Source organism: Eupeodes corollae, chromosome 2 (genome assembly GCF_945859685.1).
Source record: "Eupeodes corollae chromosome 2, idEupCoro1.1, whole genome shotgun sequence".
Taxonomy (NCBI): Eukaryota; Metazoa; Arthropoda; class Insecta; order Diptera; family Syrphidae; genus Eupeodes; species Eupeodes corollae.
In genome coordinates this window covers 6,143,160-6,158,816 of record NC_079148.1, presented here as the reverse complement: position 1 = coordinate 6,158,816, position 15,657 = coordinate 6,143,160, and positions in this window count along the sequence as shown.

Sequence of the window (15,657 nt, the reverse complement as noted above, 5' to 3'; positions counted from 1 at the left end):
CTATCTATCTCTCTTTTTCTCGCATCATGAGTCGTTATTTAGTTTCGTCCTTTGGGTTTTTGAAATTATATTCATGAATATAAATATACCTATGTATGTAGTGTAGTTGTACTAAATGCCAGTGCGAGTCGAGTCGAGTCGAGCAAAAAGGACTGAAATTTATGCCTGCCAGAGTGGAAAAATGAAAATTGATATTTTTCAACATACGAGTAAGGCTACAATTTTTTAGCCATGTTCTGTTCATTCATATAGGTATTTTTCTTTGTCGGGAAAAATAAATTCATTTAAATTTGTTTTTCTTTCTTTATTTTATATAAAATTTGTTGGGCTTTTTTGGTTAAAGTTGAGTTCTATATGGGGAAATAATGTCAGCACCATGGAAGGATGCAATATACCAAACCGATACTACATTCATATGCATGTATATGTATTATATATTTATAATCAACCGATGATTTTTTTTTCGAATTTTATGTATGTGTGTGAAGGTATAGAAATTTGGTGGACCGCAAAATAGCTGCAGAACAATGTTTGAATAGAGCATCGCAGTTTTTATATGGAAATGAGGGTATTGTTTTCTGGGTCACTGAAGACTTGGTTATAGGTTAGGTATGTGATGGGTATACCTATAGAGATGATGGAAATTCGAAGCGTATTGGTATTTGAAGTGGAATATCGAAGTGGATATACAAACCAAAGGAACAAAGGTATTAGAATTTGTGAAGCATCACTTGTTTTTAAAAAATTCAATATTAATGAAAATTTCTAACACAAAGAGCGTTGATGCATTCACTCCAAAAAGTTCAAGTTTTTAAAATTTAATGGTAGGTTTTTTTGATTCTTTTTTTAACAGTTTAAACAATGGGTTTAAATTAAATATTTTTATTTTTTTAACCACTCGAAGAGTTTTAATTATTTAAATCTAGACATTCTGGCAATGATGGGTGATTTTTTTTAAGCTATCGTCGATAGTCAACTTAAAATTTGGCCAAGTTGTCGCACCGACTACCAAAATAGTCAATATGAGAACCGAAGTTTCAATTTCTTTCAACATTTATTTTGAAAGCCATGGTTTCGAAATACGTTTCTTACGAAACTTGTTTAGCCATGAAGCTCACTTTTTATATTTGGAGTGATGATAATTCTCAAGTGCATCTTGAGACACTGTTACATCTTCAAAATCTCTCTTTTTGATGAGGTTTTTGAGTGGGTGGAATAAATGGTCCGTAAGGTTTAAGTCAATGGTGACTCCTAAAGAGCCTTGATTAGGTACTAAGTTTTTCGTTTATCAAAGGAACAACGAAGGTGTGAAAGAATTGAGGATTCGACAAGACAGATCTACATTTCACAATTGATTTATTTATTGAAACCCACTTTAACCTCACGGCACAGACCTGTTGATTCAGACATGTCAATTGGTCTATAAGTTCGAGGGATATAAGGGGCTATACCGGCCAGTGTAAGCAATACAAAATGGAATAATTAAATGTTTGAGAATTTTTTAATAACAAAAAAGAGGCTGGGATGGGACCCACACTGATAACTTCCCATCCAATATGTCAATTTGCCTTGCTTAAAAGTTTGTCTATATGTACTTGTATCAATTTTACCAAATTTGCGTACTATTTTTTGTAGATTTTATTTTTTTTAAAAAACTGACTGTTGGATTTTTATATAAAAAACCACTGAATATCGAAACCAATATTTTCTGTAAAATAAGCCAATATTTTTAATTTTTGAAAAGCTATTTGAGTCGAAAGTAAATTTTTACAAAGTTTCAGTATTGTTTTTTTTTAGAGTTTTATTTTTTGTAAGACAACTGTCAATTCGATTTTCTTCAAAATTTTATTAAATGTTAAAAACAATATTTCTTACAAGATAAAATTAGTTTAAAGCCAATATTTCAAATTTTTGAAAAGATATTTGAGTCGAAAATCAATTTTTAACAACTTTTGTTAAATTTTTTTTTAGGTTTTTAATTTTTTGTAAAAAACTGTCAATTCGATTTTCTCAACATCTTTCAGATTTTTTTTTTTTTATAATTAGCAAACACTAAAAGGGTTTTTTATACCTTTAATATGCCAAAGACACATTGTGAGCATTAGGAAAAGGGGTAAGGAGGTGTCGGTGTACATTGGTTTTGAATTTCTGAACATTGCAATGACAAGGAAGGATAGAGCGTGGCAAGGCGTTCCACATTCGCGTAGTACGGCTAAAAAAAGAATCTCTGTACTTCATAGTACGTCCGAAGTTCTGCTCAAGGGTAAACTGATGGGCATTCCTAGAAGCGCGGGTATTACGATTAAATTGTTTAAGGGGAGGAATGCAACTGGCTATTTCACTAGAGCACAGTCCGTTAAAATAACGGTAAAAAAGGGTGAGGCAAGAAACCTTGCGTCGATGTTCGAGTGATGTAAACGAGTTGATGATGTTAATGTCACCAATCATTTTAAAAGCTCTGTTTTGAATACTGTCCTAAAGGCTTAAATAAGTTATATTCAAATTTCGGACGTATATAGGTTTTGTAGATTGTAGCCAGATCAGACGGAGAGTTAAATTTCTTGAAACGTCTCAAAAAACCTAGACATCTTGCGGCATTTTTGGCAACATCGCGTATGTGATCGCTCCACAATAGGTGGTTGCTGATGCACATTCCGAGGATGTCAAGATTTTCTGTTTCGTTGATGCAAGTGCCACTCATAGATAGTGGCAAAGTCGGTTTATCTCGCTTTAACGATTGCGTTTTCGAAGCATTAAACTCCACACGACTTTTTATTCTCCATTGTACAATGCTGTGTAGTAGGTCGGAATTTAATGAGCTAATCATATTTTGCCGTTGCAGTTCCACATCCGAAGAGGAGGGTTGTGAGTCTGGAAACGAATATGAAAAGCTAAGAGTGCTATCGTCAGCGAAACAATGTATTGGATTAGAAGTAGCAGACAGGAGATCATTTATAAAAATGAGGAAGAGGGTCGGAGACAAAACGGAGCCCTGGGGCACACAAGTGTTTATTTTATGAGTTTCAGACTTGAATCCGTCCAAAACAACTTGTATTGAACGGTTCGAAAGAAAATTTCTAATCCAACGAAGAAGAGATTCGTTGACACCGAAAGCACGCATTTTCGATAAGAGAGCAAGATGCCAAACTTTATCAAATGCCTTTGAAATATCAAGTGCAATAATCTTACTTTCTCCAAAACGTTGTAAAGATCTGTTCCACTGTTCGGTGAGATGAACCATGAGATCACCAGTATACCTATTGCTACGAAAGCCGTATTGCCGGTCATTAAGAAGCTTCCGTTTCTCAAGATATTTCTTAAGCTGATAATTAATCAGCGTTTCCATGACCTTAGAAAGAAGGGACGTTAGTGCTATCGGTCGGTAATTTGTGGGAGAAGAAGATTCGCCTTTTTTCGGAATTGGCTGAACAAATGCAGTTTTCCAACTTTTCGGAACGAGCCCAGAAGAATAGGATAGATGGAAAAGCTTACGCAGTGGTTTTGCTAGCGTGGAAGAACACCTCTTCAGAATAATAGTGGGGATACCATCTGGGCCAGCGGATTTATGAATGTTGAGATCTTTAAGAACTCTCGCCACAGTTCGAGTACGAAAAAAGATTGGTCCCATAGAATCATTTACGCGTTCAAGAACTGGAGGAGTCATGACACTATCTGGTAAGGTGGAATTTTCGGCGAACTGCCTTGCAAATAAGTTGGCTTTATCAATAGAGCTAACTTAAGGAGTGTCATTGACAACAAGCGTAGGAACCGAGGAAGAGGAAGAATTCCTCATGTTTTTTACAAATGACCAAAATTGTTACTGCCTTTGGGACATTGCAGTATTTTTCGCCGTAATTTTAGGTCATGTAAGAATGTTGAAAACAATATTTCTTATAAGATAAAATAAATTTGAAGTCTAACTTTCAAGTTTTTGAAAAGATATTTGAATTTTTGAAAAGATATTTGAGTCGAAAATCAATTTTTTAATATCTTTTATTAATTTTGTTTTTAGGTTTTTATTTTTTGTAAAAAAACTGTCAATTCGATTTTTTTCAAAATATTATCGAATGTTGAAAATAACATTCCTTTTAAGTTCGAAGCCTAAATTTTAAGTTTTTGAAAAGATAATTGAATCGATATTCAATTGTTACCAACTTTAAGTAATGTATTTTTTAAGTTTTTATTTTTTATAAAAAAAACTGTCAATTCGATTTTTCTCAAAATATTATCAAATTTCAAAAACATTACTCTCCGTTGCTCAAAATTGTTTTGGAGATGAAATCACATTTTAGTCGTTAAATTTTGGAATTGACAATTTTTTTTCAGTTTTTTTTTATTTAAAAAAAAAGAACCGTTTGATAGATTTTTTTCAAAAAATATACTTCTTTGATATCACGTTACAATATATTATATAAAATTGAATTCAAGTCTCTAGCGTTTTTGGTTCGTAAGATATTTAGGGTTAACCAAAATGTTCACCTTTTTTTTAAACTGCTATGGTATAAAAACCACCCACGCAATTTTGTTGAGAGCCCTTTCTGCATCTTTCGGCCTTATTATCTGTATAACAATATTTATTTGAAGTTGATATCTCTTCTGATTCTTGAGCTATGGAAGACGAAAAAAACGTCGCGAACGTACGAACGTACGGGCGTACGAACGTACGTACACACGCACGCACAGACATCTTTCTAAAAATCTTTTATTTCGATTCTAGGGACCTTGAAACGTCGAGAAATGTCAAAATTTTCAATTTGACAAATTGGACGTTCGTACGTCTGTACGTTTGTAGGCAGAAAGATGTAGAAAGGACTCTCAAAAAATTGCGTGGGTGGTTTTTATACCATAGCAGTTTAAAAAAAAGGTGAACATTTTGGTTAACCCTAAATATCTTACGAACCAAAAACGAAAGAGACTTGAATTAAATTTTATATATATTGTAACGTGATATCAAAGAACTATATTTTTTGAAAAAATGCATTAAAAAAAAAATTTGTCACCTCCAAAATTTAACGACTATAATATGATTTTATCTCCAAAACAATTTTGTGCAACGAAAATAATGTTTTTGACATCTGATAAAATTTTGAGAAAAATCGAATTGACAGTTTTTGTACAAAAAATAAAATTCTAAAAAAAACAATACTAAAATTTGGTAAAAATTTACTTTTAACTCAAATAGCTTTTCAAAAATTGAAAATATTGGCTTCAAACTTATTTTATTTCACAGAAAATATTATGTTCGATATTTTGTAATTTTTATATAAAAATCCAACAGTCCGTGTTTTTATAAAAAATAAAATCTACAAAAAATAGTACGCAAATTTGGTAAAAATTGATACCAGTACATATAGACAAACTTTGAAGCAAGACAAATATAAAGACGGGATGTTAAGTTATCAGTGTGGGTCGCATCCCAGCCTCTTTTCTTTTTTTCTTTTCGCTCTCGAAATCAGCTTTAAAGTGACTCGAATAACGTTTACTCTCAAATGGACACCCACTTTTAAATATTGAAACCGCTATAACATCGAAAACTCCATCCTTAAGCAGGTGTAGCGGTTAAATCTACGAACTTAAAAGTTTCACTCTGGTTTTAGTCCCTTAATTTCACTTCACTTTTTTGTGTGTGGATCTGTGGAGTCGGTAGGAACTGAAAAGTTGTATACATAGAAAAATTATTTTTAAAAACGAATCGGAATAATATATTAGAGTTATTTTTGAGAGCTTAAATTTCTAATGATAAATAATTTTAAGGGTATATTTTTATATTCTTATATTTTATATATTCATGCATTTTATGTTTAATAAATTTCCCAACAAAATGGCTTATGCCTGATAAACATATTTAAATTATATATCTTTTAATTTAATGACATCGTTTCAAAATATTTAAAGTATTTAATCGCTTTCTCTAGTAAATGGCTTTCCCATTGCAGTTTTACTCAAAATCAGGTCAGCTCTTAGAGAAGCCCTTGTGTTGTCTTGTCTTTTTCTTTCTTTCAAAAGTCAAAAAGTTACTTATTGCTCTTGTATTAAGCACAAAAAAAAGGAGACGAAACTCCTTTAATTTCACCTAATTACCTTCCTACCTTATACTTTGAAAGTTGAAAAGACAACTTTTCTTTCAAGTGAATAAAAATGAGTTGAAAGTTGTTCTATCGTAATTCAAAAAGATGGATGAAATTAAAAGCAACATAATTGGTTTGAAGTGTTTTTTCTTACCATTATGTAACATTTTAACTTTAAAACTTTGACTGTTCCAAAAACCCCCTCTTCGACTAAACTACTTAACATAAATATTTTATCATAGTTTAAGAATTGCGTGTTTAATTTCCTTACCCACTGAACTCTTAAAGGAGCCAATGCAATACGTCATTCGGAAGCCTATTTTAGAAATATGTTAAGTCTGCGTTTCTAGGTGCAACCTTTAAAGGCTCCAGCTCCGACTTTAACCATGTACCTATACTAAAAAGAATGCGATAAATACCTATAAAAAAAAGTAATTGTTGTTTATTCTCAGAGAAGCACTCATAGACGAAGCCCCGAGAGTGAACAACTTTCAATTTGAATAAATGGAGCGAAGTCTGGCGAAGGTGGTGCACCAAAACGAAGTAACTACTTTTCTATAACCCATATAAACTCGCAAGTCGCAAAACGTACAATTCACATTGACGTCTACTGTCTGAAGAACTTCCTTATACCTGCCACATCAAGAAAGTGTTATGTTACGTAATTTTTTCTTTTCTTTTCATACTGCAAAAGTTTGATTGGCCACTTGAGTGAGTGATTTGTTAATAAAGTCATTACCTGTAAAAACCTGAACATGAGATTCTGAACTCTAATACTTAACTGCACAATCGAGAAGACCATCATGGAAAAGAACAGTATATTAGAAGGTCTATAGAGTGGTACGTTATAATAATATGTAGGTAAGGTAGTTATGAAGCAATGGCGGAAGGTGAGACCGGAAGCTTGCTGAAAGAAATCACTTTGAGTAACGTAACTTCCGCGACGTGTAATGATATAATATTTGGTATTAATCGCGTGACGATGATTATACAGCTTTTGTATACATGAAAATCCATAACTTTTTATATGAAATGGCTTAATTTTCCCAAAGGATATTTTAATTCTTGAGAAAGTGTTCTTTATTCTTTTTCTTCTTTGGTTTTTTTTTAAGTTTTCTAACAAAATTGAGACTTCATTAGGTTCAATTTAGTGCATATCAACACTTTTGCATGATCGCAAGTCACGAAGTACTGCTGGCTGTTACCTATATAAAAAATGAGGTCGAGGGAAAAAATATAATTGGAGGCGAGTCTTAGAAGAATTCATAAAAAGACCATAGGTGGTAATATTTAAGATGGCAAAAATGTATATCATAAGAAGTTGTTAACCAAAAATTAAAGAAGACGTTTAAAGAAAATAAATACTTTTTAAGAATGGAGTGAAATGGAATGCAAATTTCAAACCAGACTTAAAAGAAAAGACTCCTTCAGCCCCAGCTTGTGTCAATACCTGATTTCCAATAACATGACATGGATAAAAGAAGCATAATATGCAGAAAAGTAGGGGCAGAAAAGCTTTTTATATCGGTAGTAAATTCTTATAAGTACTTGATTTTGAAAGTACAAAGAATGTTCAGAATGTCTAAGCTTCAAAGTTGTCTTCCTTGAAATTTTGCATGTGTCTTATTGGCATAGATGGGGAACCCTTATGTCCTAATCGACATTGATTTTGAATTACAAAATATTGCAATGACTGGGATATACACATTCGTGTAATATGGCTAAGGAATGAATCTTTTTACCTTCCAAAACGTTGGAAGCTGAACTCTAGAATATATTAATGACTCTTTTTAGAGGAATGAGAATACAGTTTAAATATTTTAGGGTAGGAATCTTTTTCTTTTACTTCGTTTCCGGTTGCTAATAACTTCTCCTGGTGCATAGGGCGGCAACCAGCTCCTTCCATCTCCCTTTATTCTTAGCACAATAACTCAGCTGAGACCACGTCTCTAAGTTTTGAAACCGAGCTTCCTTCATGACAGATGCTCTCTATGTTTCTCTTGGCCTTCCACTCCACCTTTTACCTTGAGGATTCCATTGAAAGCACTGCTTTACTATGTTGTCGTCCGGCTTCCTCAATGTATGGCCAATCCAGCGCCATTCCTGTGCACGATGTCAACATGCACTTTTGTTTGCCTAGTCCTGAGCCATAATTCATCGTTAGATATGGTTTTTGGACACCAGGTTGTAACGTTGATAGCAGTTGACAGAATTTTGCAACCTTTTCGAGATATCAGCAACTCAAACAACTTTAACTTAGTAAGGAGCGCCTTTTTCCTGGAGTTCCACACTTAAGAAAGCATTTCGAATGCACTAAGGGCTTTATTTATTCTATTGGTGACATCCAGGTCCGTTCCACCATTAAGTGCCAAATAGCTTCCCAGATAGTTTAACTGGGTGACCTCTTCTATTGCCACTTGTCTCACAATAACCTGTTGCTCTTGGTTTCGGCTGGTGTGCATTAACTTAGTCTTACTGGTATTAATCCCTAAGCCAGCCACCTACCCATTTTGTTGAAGAAAGTGGCACATTTGGCTGAGGTCTCCATTTTTGTTTGCTTAATATTTCCTTCAGGCACCATTGGATACCCAGTCTCTCGTGTTCACTTACCGTAGCAGTCATAACATCATCGATAGCAAGCAAGAATAGCATCGGTGACAATACATCACCCTGTCTTACTACCTGTAGGACTTCAAATGCGTCGGAAAGCTGTCTATTGTGCAAAACGAAACACCTTGCGTTGTCGTAAGACTCTTTTGCTATAGCAACAATTTTATCAGGAATGCCTCTAGCAACAAGCGATCTCCAAATAACATCACGACTAACGCGATCGAAGGCCTTTTCAAAATCGACGAACATGAGGTAAAGCAGTGATTGCTACTCCGACGATTGTTCAAGAATAATACGCAAGGTGTTAATGTCGTCGACACATGATCGACCACTGCGAAATCCCGCTTGATGCAAAATGGTGATTCCACGCTAGTTTTAAAGATCACCTTTTTTTGGTAACTTGACGATTATCCCATCCTTGCATTCCCTGGGAAAGGTTTCGTTTTCCCAAACAGACTAAACAAGTGATAAAAATATACCGGCAGCCAAGTCGGGGAATGCTTTGAGGAATTCTGCAGGTATGCCATCCAGCCCAGATGCTTTGTTGTTCTTTAAAAGATGTATCGCGGTTCTTATTTCCGTTCATGTCGCGGGGTCAATATTAATGCTTCTGGTAGATCTACGTATTTCCGTCAGTTGATAATTTGCATTTGCATTCTGGTCATAGTTCAGCATCGCAATTGATCTTCCATTGACACTAAACAGGATGGTTGATACTATTTTATTAGCCTACAAGATCCTTAGTGATTTTGTACAGCATCCTCGCGTTACTTCTTCCTGCAGCTTCCTCATCGCTTTCTACCAATTTGTCTAATCTGGCCTTCCTATCCTCTATTAAATGTTTTGAAATATCAATTACAATAATCTTACTTCCTCCAAAACGTTGTAAAGATTTCTTTAATGTTCGGTGAGAACCAGATAACCAGTAAACCTATTGCTACGAAAGCTATACTGCCGTTTATTAAGAAGCCTTCGATCATTTGAGTGCTTACAACTTGGTTCGGTCATTGCTGAAGAACACCACCAAGAAAAATAGCAGGTTTTGTCTTTCAATATCTAATTTATCTTTCCAATTAAGTATAGTTGTTCGAAAATCTAATAAAAATGTCCATTCTTACAGCCCTCTACTTTTATTAATCCAGAACTGTCAGCTGTTAGGTTATTGCTAATGTTTTACTTTTAATTTACTACAAAATTTTTAATTGGCGTAGATTATTGGGCAACATTTAGTGTACAATTTTGAGCTTCCTTAAAGTCTTCTGATGATTCCCAATTTAAACTTTCAACTCGAATGCAATTGATAAACTTGACACAAATTGATTAGAAAAATTTATCAGCCTAAGTGCGCCACCTATGTTGCATAATTAAAAAAAATAAACCAAGTATGTAGAGAATCTCCTTTAGAGACAAAAGTTCGAAACTCAGCTGATTTTCAAAATGTCATTTCAGTATTTGTCACAATATTTAACTCCCCGCGGTGAAAATTGAAAAAGTATACTAATTTTGCTATAAGTATTCTTAAATGTTGTTTTTGGGTTAATGTTTTCAAAAACTTCTTGATATTTGTCTATTTTATTATTAAAAACACTTTCAATATCAATGAACCTTAAACACAAGCGGAAGAAATAAGTTAGTTTCCAAAGTTATGAAATACATCATCGAATTTGCTACACTTAATAATTCATGAAACATCGACGGATGGTATTGACTTTTATAAAATAACAAGGATTGAGAGTTCAAGTTCTTCAAGCAATGATGACTTGACATGTCTTTGGCCTTCTTCAACTTGAATTTTCTTTTTGCAAATATTCACTGACTCATGGGAAAACTTTCGCTTTTCATGAAGAGGTTGTTCTGCCTAGGAACATAAAGTTTTAACCAGGAGTTTGATTTGAATACTTTTTTTTAATTTTGCATTGAGTGTTGCCTCCTGAAGAAGCTTGATTCGATTCAAAAATGATTCCATATTTTTGAAACTAGTGTTTCTGGCCCTGTCTTATCTTCAAAAAAAAGAAGCTCATTTGACCTTAAAACCCTAACAAAAAATAAAACCACGCGAGATCAATTGAATCTTTAAAATTTGTGTTTGTATTTTTTATAAATTTCTCAAGCCACAGTCTGCCTCTTTAAGGATTTAAGGAAAGCTGCCAAAATCTAGTGATTCCATTGAAATATTTTTATACATCTTTAGATCTCAATTTGTGGGTAAACACAGAATATAAATTTTCAATGCGGTCAAAGAGTTTTTCAAAAATGCAATGGATTTATAGAAGCTCTTCTTCTTGGTACTTAAAACCTGAATTCATCCAGAAATCGGTTAGTGTGGACGTTTGAAGGCATCACCATCAATTAAGGGTACCCAACCCATAAACTTCTCCATGTTCTTGGAATATAATTTTTATTTTCATTCTTTTTGAAAGTAAAACTCTGTTGGGCAAAAGACAGAAATAAAGTAACCGCAGGCAAAGCGAAAGTTTAAGTAGCCTCTTCAATTACTTCTTTAGGCCATGGTTACCAATGTTGATTAATTGTTTTTTTGTCGATAAGATAAAGCAGTGGTACCAGAAAATGTGGAACTCTAATAATACTTTGGGTATTCTAAACTTGTCTGCTTCCTCAGAAATTCGTAAGAATATTAACTTTATTATTTTTGAATATATGGTCATTTTTTAAAAGTTGACAAATTCAGTGGCATGGACTTCTGAACTTATGGATTTGAGTAATTTGGCAACCGTATTATGGTAACGATGAACTAGATCTTTCTCCAAGCAGCCGTGAATATAGTCAAAAGACGACCGCAAGGAACAGGAAGCCAAAGCCAAAGCCGAATCCAAGGAAGAGGAAGAAGAAATGATTCAGCTTCAGCAATGAACTCAAACGTCCAAATTGCAATTATTATATGAGAGCGCCCATCCAGGCTTGTCCACCAGCATAATACTAAAATTGTGGGTTGGTGAGTCGGAGTGGTGTGGTATGGCGATAGTGAATGGCGGTTAGAAGAGGTTCATAAATTTTCGATTTCCATTCGTCGCTAGTCGAGTAGAAAATTTGTGTGCCTTTCAAGACGCCATAAAGAGCTAAGTTTATATGACAATTTATTCTGGAGTTCTGGAGGATGAGCAATTTCATTTATGAATTTCAATGAGCTTGTGTGGTTAGAGCACACATTCCCTGAGACTGGGTCAAATTATGAAGAAGAAGAAGAATAAAGACAACGTTTTTTTGTGTGTCCATAATACATACTTCTGAATATGACGTTTTTATATCTTGATCATTTAAACAAAGTAAGTTTTTTTGCGAAGGAACTTAAGGACATACACAAAAAAGAATGGTATATAAATAGTCCTTTCTGAAGGAGCCACAAGCGCTCTATGTAGTGGAATTTGGAATGAGGAAAATGAACCAAGAGCAAAGAATTTCTAGAGGAAGAACTGAAAGGCATTTATTGTTAATTCACGAAGAATTTCCTTTGTTATAGTTTTTGGTCATTAGGTCAGAAGTTATATGTTCTTGGATTAGATTAAATATAGTTTTGGCCTATTTTAGTTTTATGATTTAAAGTTAACCAATAATTTTTCTGGCATAACATTTAAACACATCTATGCCACATTTTTAGTTCTTGTAGTTAGTTTATGTTTATGAATAATTTAGAGTTTTTTTGTTGTTGTAAGAAATAAAGATAAATTCTAAAGTATGAAATAAGTCGAATATTTTTCTTTACGATTTTGTTTCCATTATATAAGGGAAGTAAGAAATATCATTTCAAAATAAAGTTTACATTAACTATACATAAAGAGAAGTATTTCAAGGCCTAAAAGATACTTTATATGGTCATCATTATCAAGAGGCTGACGGAAATAGTGTTTCGCTCTTTAACTCGGTAATCTCTGGAGGAATGGTCAATGAAGTTTTTTGATATTTCAGAAGGTCAAAATTAAAAAGTTGTCTTGGGACACTATAAAAACTATTCAACATTCATAAAATAGTGTCGAAAATTAAATAATTAATTTAAAATGTGTGAAATAAAGGGTTGGCAAGTCCAATACAGGGTGGCTGAGGAATTTTGCTAGATTAAGAAACTTGAATACATTTTTTTAGAGAACATTTATTTTATTGTAATTTATATAATTCAAAAGATTATTAAATCTTATTAAAAATATTCAATTGTTCTTGAAGTGGCACCTTATTAAAAAGTTACTTATGACCAATTGCAGTGTGGACTTTGGAATTTCTTGAATTATTGTTTTATTAAATTGATTCCTTTAGGACGTTCTAATTTGCCGGTTTTATTTTGTAAATTTCCTGTTCGCGATATTCACACATATCTTCGACATATTCGGAGCTTAGGCCTGTAAGGAGCCTGCTATATATACTACGGCGACTGCTACCGAGAACAAAGACAGCGTCTATTTGAGTGCGGATTTGTTGTTGGAACTAGACTCAGGCAAAAAGTCTTGAGTTTTAACAGTGTGAGCGAGCGCATCACGACAATCCGCATCAAAGCTAAATTCGCCAACATAAGCCTAATATGCGCGCATGCCCCAACAAAGGAGCAAGATGAAGACACCAAAGACATATTCTTCGAGCTCTTGGACAGACATATGAGCATTGCCCTGGCTATGACATTAAAATTGTCGAAGGAGATTTTAATGCCAAGCTAGGACGAGAAGACATCTTCGGTGGCATAATCGGGAGATACAGCCTCCACGACACCACCTCCGACAACGGATTCAGGTTGGTCGATTTCGCTACGGGGCGAGATGTTCTGGTAGCTAGTGCGCAGTTCACGCAGACACTTCTCCAGTATACAGGATATCCGAACATTCCGAGAGGCCAACATTGACTCGGACTACTACCTCGTTGTAGCCAAGGTACGGCTACGGATATCGTGATCCCAGCAAAAAGAAGGAAGTACCGTGAGAAGATTCGACGCTAGACGGCTACAATCGCAAGAGACTGCCATGTCCTTTTCGATCGAGTTTCTAATAACCTCTTAAGAAGTCCTATGCTGCCTGCATTAAGCATTGAAAACCAGTGGCAACATTGCCTTTCAGCCACCAGAGTTGCCGCCTCTGAAGTGCTAGGTTTCACACAGCCACCGCAGCGAAACCCCTGCACAAAAGGATTAGAGCTGCTCGCGAGCCATACGAGCAGAAGAGGAGAGAGGAACACCGGCTTCTTTGATGGAAAAAAAAGAGAGCATGAGAAGCACCCGATCGAGGAAATAGAGGGATGTCAAAACAGGAATGAGGTTCGTAAATTTTACCAAAAGGTAAAAAAAACTTTAAAAGGGTACCAGCCACGAACCGAAGCCTGTAAAGACGATCAGCGGAACATCATAGTAGAACCACAGTTGGTGCTGAGAATATAGAAAGATCACTTCTCCAAATTATATAACGGCGATGACGAACCGAATTTCGATGAAAGGGAGATAGAACCATTCAACCAAGGCGACGCAGATCAACAATTCCGCCTACCCGACCTTGACGAAGTGAAGATGTAGCAGGCGATGACTAGATACGGAGCATGCACCAACTCATCTGCAGAATATGGTCGGAAGTAAGCATGCCCGATGTGTGGAATCTCAGCATAGTGTGCCCGATACATAAGAAAGGAGACCCTCTAAACTGTGCTTACTACAGAGGCATCAGTCTCCTTAACATTGCATATAAGATCCTCTCTGCCGTATTATGTGAACGTCTGAAGCCATTCGTCAAGTTGTCAGTGAACCTTTGTTGGGGAAGGTTGCCCCTGTGTTGTGCGTCTCCGTTCTGTCTGTGCTCGTTCTTTTTTATTTTTATTGTTCGTAAACGTGTCGTGGAGCGGTTTTTTTTTTTTTTTTTTGTCATCAAATAAATTTAATACCAATTAAACATATACACAAACAGTATAAACAAACAAAAATAACAATAATTTACCATAACAAAAAAATAAACATAAATTAATATTAGTGGTTCCAAAAAAAAAAACAACAACAAAAAAAACAATAGTGCAACCCCATAATAAAATATCATAGAAATCACGCCACTCAAAAAACAACAAAAACACACCAAAAACAAAAAAATGATAAGCCACTCAGCACAGCACTTCACAGTGAGTACCATCCCATCCTTACTTTCCCCTTCTTCCACAGTTGCACAGCCTAGTTTATGTATCAATTACAATTGGAATTGGTGCATTTGCTAATCTGTGTTTCAGCAGATTATTTGAATTGAATTTACTGTTTTGCATCACAGGGTCGGATCGGTTCTCGTCACTGTTAAGGCATAACACTAGCAGTGAAGGGTATTGATAATTATTCTGTGTTTCAATTCAGTGAATTCTATTTTTCATCTCTATCTGTATTGGTTTTAGACATTTTTTATTTTGCAATGACTGGACAATTCAGAGTAGATTATTGTAATATTCGTGGGCTAAGGGCAAATTTTTTGTTAGCATACCGCCATACTGTTTCATACAGGCCAGCTGTTTTGGCACTAAGTGAAACCCAAGTAGGTGAGGATTCCGATCCTGCTGAATTTTTTATTCATGGGTATAGCTTGGTGCCTTTATTCTTTTCCCACCATGGCCTCGCCATATACATTAGGAATGATGTTGCTTATCAGCTCTTACCACAATATGGTCTTTGCACCAATTCCTTTTTTAATTATATGTGGTTTAAATTCTCCGTGAATAAGCAAATCATTCACTACTGCTTCCTTTATCGAAGCCCAAATTTAGACAGAGTATCAACTTCTCGTGAATTTGATGCTTTGTCTGATTCCATCCAAAGAATTGTTTCGTCCTATCCTCGCACTGAAATCGTTGTTACGGGCGATTTCAATGTACACAATTCTTCATGGCTTCAACATTCAGGCCAGACAACACCCGATGGAGTGTGTGCAGAAATCTTCGCTGAGTTGAACCACCTAACTCAGCTTGTCAACGAGCCAACCCGAATATCGGACGTTGAAGGTCGAGCAGAAAACACTCTTGACTT